At 32.4% G+C, this 17805-nt stretch overlaps 1 protein-coding gene across 7 annotated transcripts in view; it reads right to left on the reverse strand.

Annotated features, from left to right (window-relative positions):
* The window catches only part of LOC116340356 (protein kinase C, brain isozyme), a 58275-nt gene that overhangs the window by 20933 nt on the left and 19537 nt on the right, over window positions 1–17805 (reverse strand). For all 7 annotated transcript variants that reach the window (XM_031766868.1, XM_031766876.1, XM_031766884.1 and 4 more), the window contains exons 3-4: window positions 2999–3030; window positions 2787–2869 (exon numbers count right to left, since the gene is read on the reverse strand). The gene's annotated coding sequence lies outside the window, so the exon portion shown is untranslated. The remainder of the gene's footprint in view (window positions 1–2786; window positions 2870–2998; window positions 3031–17805) is intronic.

The following is a 17805-nucleotide window of genomic DNA, read 5'->3' on the forward strand; positions in this document are numbered from 1 at the left end:
GAAGAAGAATCACAAATGATTCGAAACGTCGGTATATTCTAATAAAATATCAACTCAAATCAGACCGAATTGGCTTTCATTTACTAATATCAACATATTTGCGGTCGATAGACACTATTAATCACATCGAATTGTTTACAGTTGACCATTTTCTTTGAATCTTTTACAAATAAATTCAATCTCATTTAAACAATTTGAAATTTCGTCGTTGAATCTCAACGTCTTAAAATGTGCAATCAAATTCACTTGAAATTGTGAAAACTTTCAACAAGTTTTGCATCTTTGCAATGAAATTCTTTTTAATGAACATTCAACAGAATTGGTTGAATGGTTTTCCCTTTCGTCTTACAGGACGACATTTTGTCCCTACATCACAAATGGGAAAAATGCGACTAAACGAACGTCAAGGGAAAAATGCGACTGAAAAATATACCAAAAAAACCTTAGAATTTTATGAGAAAGAAAAGTAAACTATATAAGAAGAAAAACAAAAGAATAAACGACAAAATGAACTTAAAAAAACACGACAAAAATTCAGATAAAAAAAAGGAAATTTTATAAATTCAACAGACGTGAAAATTGGAACAAAATAAATTTCCATGAAATTGTAAAGTCAACAAAAAAAGTGCAACCCTTTTTGAAAAGAAATTCAAATGAAAACTCAATAAAAAAATGAACGTAGCTGGTGTCATTTCAATCAGATTAAGTGGGGCGGAAATTTCAAGGCGTCGATACAACAATTCAAAACTTAAATATGATGACATCAACAAAACCATCCTCCATTTACTACTTTGTATTGTGAAGTCTAATTTCACCGAAGATCGAGAAAAAAAGAAGAAGATGTGTAGAAACGTGTAGAAGAACCAACGTGTAAAAATAGCTTTGTCGCGAGAGTCGAGCGCTATCCATATAAATACATTGTGATGTCACACATCTTACACAGAAACGACATCTTTGTAAAACAGACTAACTACAATGTAAAAGTATAGCGAGAGGGGAAGGGAGTAAATAAAAAGGGGAAACAGATACGTTTGATTTACATTGTAGTTAGTCGGTTATTAATAGATGGCGTTTATATAGTGTGCCCTTATTGCGCTTGACTCTCGCTTTGTCGTCGCATGCACTAACGAAATGACTATCCCAATAAAATACGATGTAACAAAAGTTAAGCAATTCTTGTTTTTGTCTTATTGCTGTTGTTGATTCCTAAGTAAATCGGATAACGGATATCCGTAACGCTCCAAAACTAAAATACAATCATCATTATTTGAACGGAAGAGAAAATGAGAGTAGAATGACACGCAACGGAAAATCATGCTGACACTCAATTATTTTCCACAGTCACCCAAGCAAAGGAATGGCGAAGAAGACGACAACGAAGAATAAAGTCCATTGTGGTTTTTAGTAAATGTGGTGCAAATGTAATAAAGTTGGATTTGAACGCTTGTAGATTACAGTTTTGGACAAAGCTCTTTAAGTATGCATTCCGTTGAAATAACACAAATATGGTTTTCATGCTTTTTGGCTAGAGAAGTCACCAAATGTCAAATGCTATATAAACAATAAGATGTGAAAATCCAAATAGAAATGGTCCAAATTCATTACGATTCGCTCATTTGATTTTTATTCCCGAATTATATAGAGCACAAAAAACCCCAATCGTCTTGACCCAGTTCTCTCTCTCTCTCTCTCTCTCTCTCTCTCTCTCTCTCTCTCTCATTCTTATAAAGATAAAATATGTTTGCTTTTTTTTTTGGTTTTTCTTTAAATTTCAATGCCAAAAAAGAATTTGATTACTGAAAAATTATACAGTACATTGAATATTGTATATTTCTTTTTGCATCGTAGCTTATGATATCGAAAAGGAAATAAAATTTCAACGAATAAAAAAATTGTGAAATTATTGGCGCGTGTAAGATTTGTACGCTATGCACGTAAAGTATCCTGTGTTTACTCGAGAAACACTGTACGATGGAAAATATTCAAGATTCATTGAGAGATGAGAATTAGATTAAGTTTGGTATTAATTCGGTGGAGCAGCAGGATTCAGGCATTTGTTATTTTATAATTTAGCTGGTTAAATGAATTTCATTGACAGTAACTAACAGACATTTTCGTTGTCACATTCACCCAAAGTTATTTCAGAAAATTTTAATCGAATCAATATAATTTGCGTGACTACATTTCTGCTGTTTATGCAAATCAATTTCCAAGATGGAGAGAGAGAGAAGGCGAACGATATGCAAATTTATTTCGAAAAGTAAAACCACAATTTGTTTTTCGGAATCTTCTTCTTCTCGGTCGTCATTGAAAACTCGAGTGTCAACGGCACAATGTTGGTGTTGATGGCAGCAGATGTTTGTTTTTATTTACCATGGTAAATTGTTTGTCGAAACCCCATAATATGAAGTGAGCACTTTGTCGTGCAAAATTTGTTTTAACAAGTTAATTTTTTCCAATTGGCGCGCCTAATCTTATCACGTGTAATTGTTGTAAATTTCAATTCAAATGGTAGCATAAATGAAAATTAGACAATTTTAATACAGAATTCGTGATGCGACTATTGATATTCAAATAAAATGGTGTTTGTTCATCGAAAAAAAAAAATAATGTTCGTATCTACAAACGGAATCGGTACTTCGGTACAACGGATTCATCTAAAGGTCATAGATGCATTATTTATGTATATAAAATGTATTGTTTTGTTTTATTTCATTGTGGATGTGGATTTTGCGAGAAACAGATGAAATAACAAAATGGAATAAAATCGCTAAGATGATACTTACATCGGAATCGGCACCTTTGTCAGCACCCGGACACTTAAATGTTACATACTCGTGGCACCGTTTATGTACAACAAACGAACAAACTGTCAAGAATAAAATCGATGACAAAAAAATGAGAATAATCTATTTTACACGACAGCATTACTATTTAACTATAATATCCAATGGATAGTGTACAAAGTTCATTTTTTATATACATCCATTCTACTTACTTTGACACTGGAATCCTTGCTTTCCGAATCCCCTTTAGGCACACACCATTTCCACAAAGATGAAGCGAGACACAGAGTGAGAAAGACATAGAAAAAGTAACAAACGGAAAACATCAACATTAGTTTAAGAGATACAACCTTATTTACTTTAAATTAAATTTATTGTGAGAGCTAAGATCCTTTTGTTACTCGGTTAATGGAAAGTAAAGGAATCGCTTATATATGCATATAAATACTCTTGTGTATACACTTTTTCCACGTTCTCTCTTATTCTTTGGATGTTGCTCGTTATTCATTTAACTTTTATACAATGAACATGATTGATTTTGAGTACACTGTCAATCATTGAAATTCGGTGGAATTTTTTTTTTCTTCTTCTCTATAGCGCTGAATGAAAGCGAACCAGTTGTTGTTATTATAATTTTGACATAAAAAAAAACGTATGTATATATTTTTATTATCGAATGTAAATATGAAATACGGATTATAAACAAAGTGAATGCTTTGGTTAAAAGAATAGAATTAAAGTAATGTCGAAAACATTTACCATTCCTTCAGGGAAAAATCTCTTTCGCTTTTTTTCCGCTTTTAGGATTATTTTCGTCTTTTTTTTTCTCGTGTTACTTTTTATCCCCTTTATTTTTCGCCCAATTTACGTTTGAATGGGAGAAGAAGAAAAAAGTTCAACATACACACACACACACATACAAAAATGAAACACTGCAAACACAATGAAAAAAAAATTATGTATCGCTTAACAAAAGAAAAAATGTTCATATTTTTGATAAGTCATTTTTAATGTGTTTCATTGTTTTTGTTTTGGTTCTTTTTATACCGAGGCATTTTCATATTTCATGATCGATGTCTATGTGTATTGACATGTTTTTGTTGTTTTTCAAAACACAAAAAGAAATCCAGCATCGAAAAAAGCTACCGCTCCGAAAACAAAAAGAACATCCCACAATGCTGTTAAAATAATGATTAAAGAAAAATGAAAAGAAAGTTCAAAGCTAAAACTTGATTGCTGAAAACACAAGAACCTGAAGCATATTTATACATATATTTTGCGTAAACGTCCAACAATGGTATATTTTTGCAATTTTAATTGAGTTGCGTGTATGCATGTTTTGACGTTAATGAGGAGAAGAAACGGAATCGTTTCCGCTTTTATTGACTGCAGAGCACTGGATTGGCAACAGCAGAAGCAAGTGGTATGCGACAGCAGCACACTATGAGAATTTGTGTGAAATTTTTGGCATAACTTTTACTTTAGCTTTATGTTCATATCAACATATTTTTTTTTTTAATTCTATTTGACGAAGAGCGAAAGATGTGTAACATCGTAAGGTCTCGTTGGGAATTTAAAGCACGTTTTGAGTTATTGCAAAGGTCAAATTCCTACAATAGGACTCATTTCACGATAATTTCATGCCATTCTCTCACATTTTGTTTGCAAAATAGAAAGGCGAAAGCATGTTTAAAAAGCACGCGAAAAATTATCGATTGTACAATTAGAGGCTGAAGAGTGGAACCGGATTCTTAAACGTCAGTCAAGTAAAAAAAAAATGCCGTTTTCATTTGAACACAACGAATATTAAAGAAAAAGAAAGAGGCAAAGGAAAAATGCACCAAAAAGTATGAAACTTTTTTGTCCCTTTTTTCACAGTACGACATGACAGATACTTGAGTTTGTATTTTGAAGTTGTTAGAGCACATTCAGTACGCATTTAAGACGAAAATAAATGGCACTCCGAATAAAGAGAGGGAGAAAAAGAGAGAGAGAGCAGGGCTAGCGCTAAACACTTTGCACGGCAAGTTTAACGCAAAACGAGCGTAAATAAGTGTGCCGATTCAATTTTGGGCTTTCAGATCTTGGGTAAATGACATAATTGACGGTATGTTGAACGAAACGATTTGTCTCGTGCATCATACAAACTGAAAATGAATCGGCTCAAACTAATTTCTCTTTAATACGCACTCATTTATTGATTTACCCAATGGTTTGGCATGTTGTTGTTTTTTTTTTGCTTGCAGTTCATATAATTAATACACTGCCAATGTATTTGGAAGTAATGCTTGATATTTCGATGTATAAATATTTGTTTGAAAATTCATGAAAATACAGACAATGTGGTAGTTTGCTGTACTGGAGAGCCACTGGTGACAAGGTCGATCGAGTTTTCAAATGTTTTTTTTCTTTCGAAAGGGCATCTAAAAAGATACACACTGATCAATTTTAATCAATATCGTAAAATTTTAACTCGAATTATAACGTAAAAATCAAGCTGTTTTCAGACTACCATACAAGTTCTTATGAAAAACCTCATTTGCAACGAAAACAATTTTCTTGGACAAATTTTCCAAAATGAAAAATGTCATATTTGTGGATTGGACTCAGGAATCCGAAAAAATGGTTTCAAGTTGATAGCTGATACATTGCTTGAATAATGCTACAAACAAAAAAACCGAAAACAATGTTAAAGCTTGATATACATCAAGAAATATTAAAATGAATCAAAAATGAACTACGCCACAAACATGAGAGGTTTGAGGTTTTGGTATATTCACACGATTAGATACGAATTAATTGCATTGAATATTGAATTGTGGTTTTATAAAATCTATTGTAAGGTAATAGATTTGATTCATTCCATTTTATATTAGCATGCTAATTTTATATATGCATAAAAGTCTAGATAAAATTACGAAGCGATTTAGACAAAAATGGAAGTTATCAATTTGACATCTATTTATTTTGAATTTGATGGAAAAAAGGAAAGAAGTTTATTGTACGTCCAAAAAAGAACCAAAATCGAGAAATTTTTTGTTTTGAATATGCGTCCTTTTTTAAATTAATGTTGCGAACACAATGACTGTCTCGATAAAATGTATGCGTCGTTATTCTCTCTTTCAACATTAAATAACAAGCAGCTTAATGCCCGATGCGATTACACATCGTATCATACGTGGTGTAAATATCGCAAGCGAACGTGAACGCACGATACCGAAATTTGCATTAATTTTCAGCCATATATCCAATTACATGGGCTGAAAAATCCATACGTATCCATTTAAACATGTGTACGATTGCACACATATCCTTGTGTGAGAAAAAAATACATGACCCATACATACTAACGAAGAGTGCTAGCCTGCCAACACCATTTTTGTTAACACATTCCATTTTGGTTGTGTTGCATGCGATGATGCTTGTCTCAGTGAATATGACGCCGTTTTTTTTTAAATTGAATTACTTTGTAATGTCGGAAGACCGTAGTTAGCCCACCTGTGGCTAACTAAGTGTTGAAAATATAGATGTTAAAAGCTGAGCGAAACATAAAATGTGTTTACCCTTTTTATCATGTGGGATGCTACTTAACATGATGTGCTAGTTTTACATATATATATATATTTTTCTTTGTAGTTTTTTCGTCATTTTTTGTGTGAATAAAAAATGAATGGTTTCACAATGAAAAATTATTACAAAGAGATTATGTTGGAATTTTATGGATTATTTGTTTCAGAATGTACTAATATGACCTACGCAATTCCCAATGAATTTTGATTGCTTCATCGCTTGAAAGTTTTGGCTTTCACAAAAAGCGCCAAAAAAGCGAACAACACTCGGTTTTGATAAAACGAGTTTCGGAAAAGTGTAAAAAAAAAATATTTCTTTTTACATGTGTGTGTGTGAAACGAAGGCTTTTGATTAATCTCGTTTTTTTCCTTTGTTGTTGCTGTCGATTTTTTTTTTGTCGGTTGAACTTAAGTTTAAGCTTGTGATTTTAGCACAAAATCGATTTACGCTTTCGTTCGGCTTATACCATTTTACATGGTAACACATTGTTTTACTTTCTAACAATAGAATGGTTACGATAACGTCAATTTAAGGTATACACAATTTTCTGTATATGCATATAGGATTTTTACACAAGTGGCTATGAAAACATATAATCAGAGAGAACATCACGTCACATTTTTCAGTTTGAAAAAAAGGTGCTCACTCGCTTCGTTCGCATACATGCTTTGCAAGCTGCACTATGTTTTTTTATATACTTTTTTATTTGATTTTTATATCGTATAGGAAAAAAATATGCGTTTGATTGACTGACCCAAAAAATGGAAAAATTATTTTTTGGCTCGAAAATTGAATTTTTTCTAAATGCACATTTTAAAGGTAAACGATATAGGAATGTATGTATATGTAAATTGTGTACCGTTGAAGCCACAAACTACATTTATCTCAACTGTTTATAAGATTAGCCACTCTCGAGAACGAATTTGAAATTTACCCTAGTGTCAATTCTTTAAAATTGCTATAAAAAGAAAAAAAATAAAACAGAACCAACCCACCAGTCTACATTTCATGTAGTGCAAAAAACTGTATTTTCGGGCATTTAATTTTCAAAAATGATGCAAATATGTCCCGCATCACGATTTACCAATGAAAAAACACCGGATATCGTGCCATGTACCGTGGTTTACCCTATGCACGGGTATGCGTTGATGATGATGAAATAAAGCAAAAAAAGAGACCGTTGCTATTCTTCATGATAAACATCATATATGCAAAAGGTAAAGTGTATGTGATGAATGTTGCTACCAGTTCTTTTGTGTGTATGTGTCCCACCACTCGTGTAAGCAACATACACACCACTATTTGGTAATTAACCAACTTAAAATGTGGTCAGCAAGCATCGTCTGACCCGTATTTTATATAGAAAATGTAAACACACATATAAAATAATGAACACCAAAAATGTACCAGATACGCACTTCCATTTGAATCGACGGCGTTCAGCTGATGTTGCTGCAAAAGAACAAATGTGTGTTTTGCGTGTGCTTAAAAGTATCCAAATGTCAAATGTATTCATAATTGAAAATGAGTACGAAATGGGGGAAAAGAGATGGCAAAATGACTGAAGGGTGAGAAATATATGGCATTTTCTGGTATAGGTCGTTTGCGTATAAAATGAATTGTATGCGATTTTGTCTGATGTTGATTTAACAGCCCCCCCATCCATTTAAAATATACATATATAAAACAAATCAACGTTATATCACCATATTGACTAGACATAGAAGCTATGAACAACGGCTAATAGTCGTAACTGATACAAGAAACGTTTTTTGTTTGCATTTCCATAATGAATGCCATGAAAGCACTCCAATCATATGATTCTTCGGTGTCGTACACGCTTACTACTTTGTCGTTCTGCCTTATTCCTTTAAGCGCTACAATTTCTACTATTTTTAACTCCAATATTTGTCATGTTATTGATTTTGATATGGTTTCCCAACCAATTTTCGTCGTGTTTATTCGCAATTTTCGCCGAAAGTCTATTTACGATATCAAACTTCGATTTTATCATTCTCTCGTTCTCTCAACAATTTAAGTGATTGCTAATCAGTGCTTCCAGCCACTTGATTGCTAATCAAAATTTATCGAACGAAATGAACGAAATGTTATTTCTTTTAAAATCGTAAAAAAAGCAGCAAAACCAATACTCAAATCAGTGTATTGTGTCGATGTGGCGGTGGGTGCTGATTCGCATTGAAAAGTTGATACAATTTAACAGTCTATAAAGGCACACAAAATCAATCAGCAAAATGCAATATTTACCTTAACCTCATTGCAATGAATATATGTTGAAGATGTTGTCACAAAGTTTTATACACGTGACTTGAAAATGAGTGACTGCTTCGAATTGAAAATCTATTCATTTGCGAGAAAACATATAAATTCATTTTATGTGCCGAGACCATGGGTATAAAATGAGCGAGGAAAATCCGTTTTTATTGAAGGGGAGAAAATTGCAATGTTTTAATGGCAACAGTTGACCATTTCATAACATCTTGAAAAATGAAATGAAGAATTCAAGTACAATGCGAGTTCATCACAATAACCAAGAGTGATTTAGAAATCATAGAAAGCAACACAATTTTAAGGGAGACGGAACAGCGATGGGTGTACGTCTATAACATGAAAATTATTGTGCTGCGTGCGAGTTTGTAGAAACTTTGACTTACATATTATGCGTGGCGCTTGTATAATATCCATATATTATACAAAATGTATTGTGCTTGGTCAGTAACCAGTAATTTTGTCACTCATTTGTTATGCTGTCATCATCGTTGTAGTCATCGTCATTGACTTCGTGTCTAGTTTCGTTTCAAGTGGAGCCAAAGTTTTCATTTCACTCGAATGAATGCGATTTAAGACGAAAAAAAAAACAAATGAAGAAATTTCAACATATTTTTTGTTCTCGTTTATACTCAAGGAACATTAAATGAAAAATGTTCGACCATTCATTGATGAGATTTTGCTCCATCATTTTCATCGTTTGGGCGGTGTGTAATTTTCATGATCTGGAAATGAATTGTTGTGTGCAAGCGAGAACAACACACCGGTAATGTGTCTCGCCCCAATGAACTTAAATTTGATCCGTTGTTCCGTTGAATTTTTCATAAAGCTCGGTCATGACTTGAGACGGTGAAAAAGTGAGTGAGAGTTCGCAGAAAAGTTTTGAATTTCATTTCCAAGAAGAAACGATGTGATTCAAAGAGGACAGACGAAAAAAATTCAAGTGAGTCTGACCGTAACTGTAGTTTACCGCCGTTTTCAATGTTGATTGAGATTTTTTCTTTATCTTCTTCAATGCAGACCGCATGTGTGAATTTTCGGTCGTATAAAATTCATGGGCCAACAAAGGACAACAATAAACTTATGCTATCTCAACATAGAACACAGATATAAATGGTTTTACATTGAATAGGGGACTCCTGATAAGAATGAGCATCAATGATACGTAAAATGATTTATCTTGACAATAATAATGTTTTTGTGTGTGTGTGTGTGTGTTACAAAAATTGTAGCATGAAAAATGCATACCTCTTGTAGCAGCCAAGAAAGGGTGGGAAGAAACGCTTTGATTACATTGGCTGCCAATTTTTACGCTAGACTTCACCGGTCGAGAGATAAATAAAAGAGAGAACGCACTAAAAATCATAGCAAGTATTACATTGAAAGTGCTCATGTATTTCGTTATATATCTCCATTGAATTGGATCAAAGCACACGTGAAAAATGGTGGATATCACCTACGTATATCAAAATACCCAATCAAATTTCGTTTTTCTCCATCGGAAACAAAGCAAATAGCAAGGAATGCAAAAAATGCTCAATCAACAGTATCGCTTACATCTTCGAGTGGATACGTCTTGGCGCCCCAGAGAATGCGTCTATACCACATGAATTACACAGCATTGTATTATTCTTCTCATGGTCATTACTCAGCATTTTCTATAATATCAATGTCATGTTTACATACACGAGGTCTCTCTCTGTGTGTGTGCCTTTTTTAACCATTTAAACAAATAATGCAAAAAATATTCAACCATCTATACTCAATAATTTCATACACACATTTTCGAACAATAAATTTTGCCGTTCCTTTTCAAGTTTTCTTTTTCATTGAATTCAAAGCCATTTTATTTGCAATTTCCATAAAATGTATGTCATTATTTGACCATTGATAAACACACGTGCATGCATTTATGGATGGAAAACCAATCAGACTCTCATTGTGTTTGAATAAACTGGATTCGTATTCAGTAAATTCGAAATTAAACCATGCATGTTCGTTCTTTGATTTTTTTTGTTCTATGTATTTCATTATTTCTACGGAAATATTCAATTTTTTTTGCAGAATAGAGAGCATGTTTTCTTGTAAGAGAGAGAGAGAGAGAGAGAGAGAGAGAGAGAGAGAGAGATTAGTATTTACCAAATTTGGTAAAACGAATACTCATTAGAATTATTATTCAGATATTTTTACTTGTCATCCATGTTGAGTTCTACATATCGACTAAGGCATTAAGCTCAACGGATGTGTGATATATATTTATTTTTTATCTTGACAGCTTTTTGTAACTTCAATCAATCACAACAAGAAAAAATATATTTCCAAAATCAATTTATAACGGCGATGCGAAAAATATAAGGGAAAAAAACACACACAGATTGATGATAATACCACTGTGACAAATAATCAATTCGTACTCAACTTAATCCATTCATTGCTTCCAATGAAAATGTTACCAGTCAATATTAAGTTGACGATATATTTTCGGATATTCTCTAGTCAGATGTCAGCTCTTTGAATACTACTATTCCAACAAAGTTTGGACACCTAATAGGCTTAAGACCCAAATCTACGTCTGAATTTCACTCCTAATTTCATTTTGAAAATCTGTCTCACAAATAGAATTCATTAATTAGGACATCTTCCAATGTGTTTTTCATTGAACGTTAACATTAAAGCAACATTTTCGATATTTCGGATCTAAAAAATTGAAACCATTTGATGACAACCGACAATGACAATCTTTTTCCTATGTAAACAAATGAACCAACGACTGAAAATTATGTTTGCATTTCTCATATTCAATCGATTTTTAATTATTTTTTTTTTATCTTCACTCTGAGGATTCATACACATTAAAAAAATCTCATTTTCGTTTAATTTTAAAAAGATAAGCGAATTGATTGAACAACAAAACTTGCGTTCCTTGCATTGAACGTGCCATTAAAATCTCGATGCAATACAGTAACAGTTATACAAGTAAAAAACAAACATTTTCTGCTTCAAATTTCAAATGTGATAGATAGACAAGTGTCCAATATAAAACATGATCATTTCGAGGAGCGGCAGGAGAAAAGTTGTGCAACCAAGTTTATCTAACCATGTTTTGGTTATTCGGGCAAATGACACACTTCGAATGAACAAATTGTTTCCGGCTTTTGGTTTGTATTGACATTGAATTTCCACAAGACTTGACATCCCTTAAGCACTTTCCGCATTTCAAGTACTTCTACAAAAAAGAATCCAAGTTATTGTTATCTGAGCTCAACAGAAGCACCATCGAAAATCGGTTTTATACCAAATCCGCACATCTGAAGCCATTTTATCATTAAAATGAATTAGTTGCGTACACAGTAGGTTTTTATTTATTCGAAGGCGCTTTCAATTAAAAAATGCTCGATATCCTGAATTCTTCGAATTATCGAGATAATCTTCAAAACATCGGGACTTCCTTGGAAAAGAAACTTTTGATCCCCGACAATTTCAAATCGAAGAAAGTCTGCTGTAGCAAAAGAAGTTGCATCATACAGAACATTGAAAAAAAGAAAATCAAAGTATTTTTGACATTGTATGGAGGTTATTATGGCCTTTGTTTCACTGCGGTTTCCGATTGAGAAAAAAAAAAGTGAAATTACTTCGCTTGACCTCCGAAGTTTGCTTAGACAAATACAATCGATTTTTTGGACATTCAACTACATAAAATTACATTTCCATTAAACTTGTATGCAGAATGTGAATGTAGATAAATGAAGCACGAAAGTGTTGTCCATTTCACATCAAATAAATAATGGTTGATCATTAACATAATCGGTTCAACCAAAACTAAGGTATACTTTTCCAACTTGTGGTAATTTTCCTTTGATAAAAGTTTTCGATGGTAATGTGAAAAGCCGTGCTCGTGCCAACTGACCAGTTGCTATTTACCAGCTATTGTCATAATCTGCGTTATGAGTGAAAACATTCAAGCAACAGCGTGCCATGGTATGAACAGCAGTTAGTTAGATAGCCCAAGATAAATTCAGATACCGTGGAAGTTAATCACGCACTGTCATTAAGTTAATTTATCAAATAAAAAACATCACAACATCACAACATTTCAAGCGATAATTTACCATATATAATATTAATATTTTTCTAATATTTGTGTATTCTGAAAAAAAGTTCAACAAACTTTTATTTTTAGAAAACTTTTTTTATATGCCTTTATATTTATTTATTTATTTATTACCAATATATGACTTAGTAATTAAAAAAAACTGATTATGAACAATTCAACAATGTGAAGTTGTTCTGTTTTTTTCAACGGATTAAACCGAATAGAGTTCATTTTAGCACAGATTTTAAGTTTCGAACTCACATTCAAATTGCATCAAAAACAAAACGGAACACTTTTCACAAAAAACGTCTCATATTTAATCCATCTAATTTATATCGCTCTTTCTATCATAAATAATGGTCAAAAGTTGGCCGAATAATTCATGAATAATAAACATGTTGACACAAACAAAGTTGACTAACTTAAATCTGTATTCAACGTGTCCAATATTTAGCTAATTAGATTTTCTTCATTCAAAATTATCTTCCAATTAAATATGGCCCAAGGAAATGTGGGTATACAAACATTTCAACGGCATCCATTAATATATGTTCTCATTAGCACAACATTATCTTAATGAAATTTCAAATTTATTGTGTTTTTTTTTGTTATCATAATCACAATATAAACTTTAGAATGCAAAATTGAAGATGTTTGCGTTGTCATGGCGCTCATAAATAAAGAATATGAAATAACTTGCGCACCAAGTGGTAGGCGTTCAGAGGTACCTTTTCAAATAGATAATGTCCGATCGTGATTCGGTCAAACGTACATGACACATTCAATCAAGTCGATTTTTATTTTTGGACTTTTGCCAAATTAAGGAAATGAAACTCAAATCGATTGAATCAATTGTTTCCGGTGTTGTGCCGTTTATTTTCTATTTTGGCAGCATGAACAGCTTCGTATCGATTCGTTATTTCCGACATTTGAGGCAAACACCATTTTTTTTCTTCTTCTTCATCGACTTGACACATAAAACGTGCGCTGATTGGCGTAGGAAAATTTGATCGATGATATGCTCATTAGAAATACTTCCACATCCGATCACATTAATTTGTACCGAATTAATGACTATTACGAATGAATGGCATTTCAAATGTATATTCTGAAATGGAAAATAGTTCATTTTTGAACTCTCATTGATATATCTGCAAATGAAATGCTTTTGCACTCCAACATGTATCTTATTTTCGACAACAAAATTAAATACCATGTCAACAAGAATTGCAGAGCACCACGAATAATGAATAGAATTCGTAAGGCACATTTAGATGTAGCACACAAATGGTACGCTTCAATTAAATCAAAAAAGCGAGAATCAACAAAGATATTTGCTGCAACATCTTTAAGAACCAAACAATTCCCCAAATGTTCTTTCCGTATATGCACACAATTTTCATATGCTTATGGGGTATACACGGGTTTGGTTTTTCCCTATTCAAATATTTGGAAAAATTGAAAAACATTCGCTGTTATTTCGATTCAATTTTAAAAGATTTGTCAAATCGATTTTTCGTTATTCGAAATGATTGAAATAAATTGAAATTGGCTTAAGTTCTCAACGGAACAATTTAAAAAGATGCAAATCGAAATTTTCGATCTGAGTATAACCCCTAGCTATGTAGCATGTTCGCATAGATGTTGAAAGAATGTTTATTTCACATTTGAAATGAAACCCGTATTGATACCCCGGTATAGTCAGATTTTTATCGAAAACGAAGAAAAATAATTAACATCGCATTGACATAGAACGAACATCGAACAAATAATAAATAAATAAATCAAATGGAAAGAAACATTTCCTGCAAGCAATTTCAAAATAAACAAACAATCAATAAACACAATCAAACGAAATGTATTGTTGTTGGCATTCGGTTGCGGTACCAATAATATTGAATCCGAGTATTGGAGCATGCTTTCAATTTGATAACAATTTGAGAAGCAGAGATGAAGAAGACAACGATAAAAAAAAATTATCTCATTAACATTGTTTCGATCAGAAGAAGAAGTGTTAATGAAATGAAAATAAATCTATCAAATAAGCGCGTACTTATTATTTAATCGTATAATTATGAAACGAGAAAAAAAAACACACACACACACACACATAAATGAAATCAACTTAAATACTTTTAAAATTCATTAAGCCAACGTGTTGGTGTTTCTATAAATATGATGTAGTGTATTTGATTAACGTCGAAGGACACAAAATCCAAAATGTTCATAAATCGAATTCATGTGATACAACAAATGTGGTGTATGCCGCAATTAAGCTCATAGCTTTATATCTATATGAATCACATTAAATATGTGTGTTATTTATTGCGATACATAATAATTAATTCATCACTCAGTAACCCGACAATTTCAAGCCACAACCAGTCATATTCCATGTGAATTAAACTATTTGTCACAGTAACGATACAATTACTTCACTAGTGTAGAGAGAGAGAGAGAAAAAAAGAGCCAATTTGTCGTTCATGCTATATTATCACATCAGAAATCTTTTAAATAACTTGTTTTACGTTGATGGTGTACATATTGCACGGCTTGATTTTAATCGATTCGAAAAATGATTCGATTCAGTCTCGGTAAAAGCCAAATGTAGCAAATTCCATTCAAGCTAAATGACAAGTTAAGTATGGAATGGATGATTAAAAATGATAAAAAAGGTTGCATTCGATCAGTGAACTTGATTAAATGGAGTTAATATTTTTTAATTGATGCTCATTTTTATGAATCTAGATACATTTTATTGCTTTCAAACACATCGATATTCATTATTGCAATTTCTTTTTAACAATTCAAATGAATTCAAGGCAAAATATATTAATATTTTTACGGTTGACTTAAAAAATGGCTGGTATTGTTCAAAAATATGACCGCTTGAAATGGGTTCGATCAACTGGGCCAATGAGTGTTTCGGTGTTGAATTTCAATCCTTTGATCAAAGTCGGTTTCTCAGAGCAATGTATGTGAGGAGCGCTCTGAAGAGTCGGAGGTCCACTGTCGACCAAACTCCTCAACAGGAGGTAAATATTAAAAGTTTCACAACTAATTAAAATTGATAATATTATGATTTTAACTTTTAACATTTTGCACCTCGCTGAGGAGGAGTTTTGTCCATCGGTGCTCTCCCGGCTCTTTACTGCATTGCTCCCCTGAAAAAAATCTGATTTTTACGAGTCAGTGAATGATAAGTGCACTCGAAATTTCGAACAATTTTTTGCATGAAATTCTCCATATTGAACGCTAATGATTTCTACTTTCAATGTTTAAAAAACATGTGCTTTGCAAATTTAATATCGAAAATGAGTAATAATCGTTATTTGTTTTTGGGCCAAATAAAAACATTTAATTTGCTCAGAAAACAATAAAAAATTTCTCTGTTCTGAATCATTTTTGCTATATATATTAAATTCCTCGTTTTACGCTTGTTTTACAATGTATACACTTGTTTTATTGACAGCATCTGTGAATTTTGTGTTTGTTTCTGTTTTTATTTGAAAATAACAGGACATTCACACACTAACGACGTAATAAATCAGAATTTCTGCATCATTTTTTTTTTTCAATCATACCATCGACACGATGATACATATGTTTATTTTATCTCTCGTCGGTGCTTTCAAACGAATCGATATATGTTATGTTTTTGAGTGAGGAGTACGCGTTGATTGTGACAGCATAGTGTTATTTGCATGTCCCAAATTTTCCACCGACAGAAAATAAATTTTTATGCGAATTTAATTGAATTGATAGTTCCAAGGGCAAAGCAATCGCAATCGATAGTCTCGTGAAATGCCATCATCGTTTACAAACACTTAGCGTAACGTATGTGAACAACTTCAAAAACGGTGATCAAGTGAACGAATGTGGCGTCAGATGTGAGAAATGAGGGATATTATCGTTGCAACTCTTTTAGCGGGACCAAATGCAGGCTTGTCATTCAAGAAAAAAATACTCAATGTTTTTTATCATTCGATAGGTCATTGTTAGCCAGAAAAACCTCGGTAAAATGTCAACAACGCTCCATTACTGTACCAGACTACGACTGAAATGTACACACATATGCTTCTCCCAATTTGGCCATATGCCTGATAGCGATGATTTAGCTTTAAAAAAAAATTGTTCCTTGGGTTAGAATGCATGAAGAAAGAAAAAATCGTTAAAAAAAAGGTCGAGTACGTTTGCTTTGATGTTGACCAAGCACATCGTTGAAATGAGAGAGACTTCTTCAAATGAACGAACTATTCACCATGCGCATAGTTTGCTGCAATGATAAAATCTATGTGGCATTCAGTCAACAGCATTGACTGCCATTTTTCGCAATTAGAGCATCTGTGTATCTTGACATAGAATGTATACGTGATATGATTGATATATATGACATGGTTAATGAAAAATGCATCTATAATAATACAATGTTACCGGAATTAGTTAAATTTACACGTATTGCGGCCACTTGTTTTGAATGTTTTGTGACAGAGTATTCACACTTTTTTTTATGATAATTATAAAGGAGACGTCAAGAAAAAAACGAACTTTTTTAAAATATATTTTTTGCTGTGCCGATTCTCCGTACGAACCTTTGGCCATGTTTTTCACCGAAAAAATAATATCAATTCATTTATTTCAATATATCGTACGACAAACGGTGTTATATGAAATATTGATTTCCAGCGAAAACTATTATCGAAAAAAAAAATCCATGCACTGTGATTTGTATTCAATGTGATATTGATGGGAACAATAACATAAATATATTGTATGAAGATAAATGACCTTTAAATCGTTGACACTAGTTTCAGAAAAGAAAAATATGTTTAAATCAATTTCCTAAAAGAAAAAGAAAGCTCAGCGGAAATTGATTCGATTGCGTGTCATAATGTGTACGCATATTTTTCTCCTTGTTGATTATACATATTTATGAGCGATTTGAAATTCAAAATGTCAAAAGAATGAATATTTTGATATTTATTACAAATGTTCTCTTTCAATGAACGAAATTACGATTGGTGTCACATATAAAAACATTGATTCGTATTATATCAAAAAAAAATTAAG

Source organism: Contarinia nasturtii, unplaced genomic scaffold (assembly GCF_009176525.2).
Source record: "Contarinia nasturtii isolate CC-2019 unplaced genomic scaffold, AAFC_CNas_1.1 Cnas_scaffold_129, whole genome shotgun sequence".
Lineage (NCBI taxonomy): Eukaryota > Metazoa > Arthropoda > Insecta > Diptera > Cecidomyiidae > Contarinia > Contarinia nasturtii.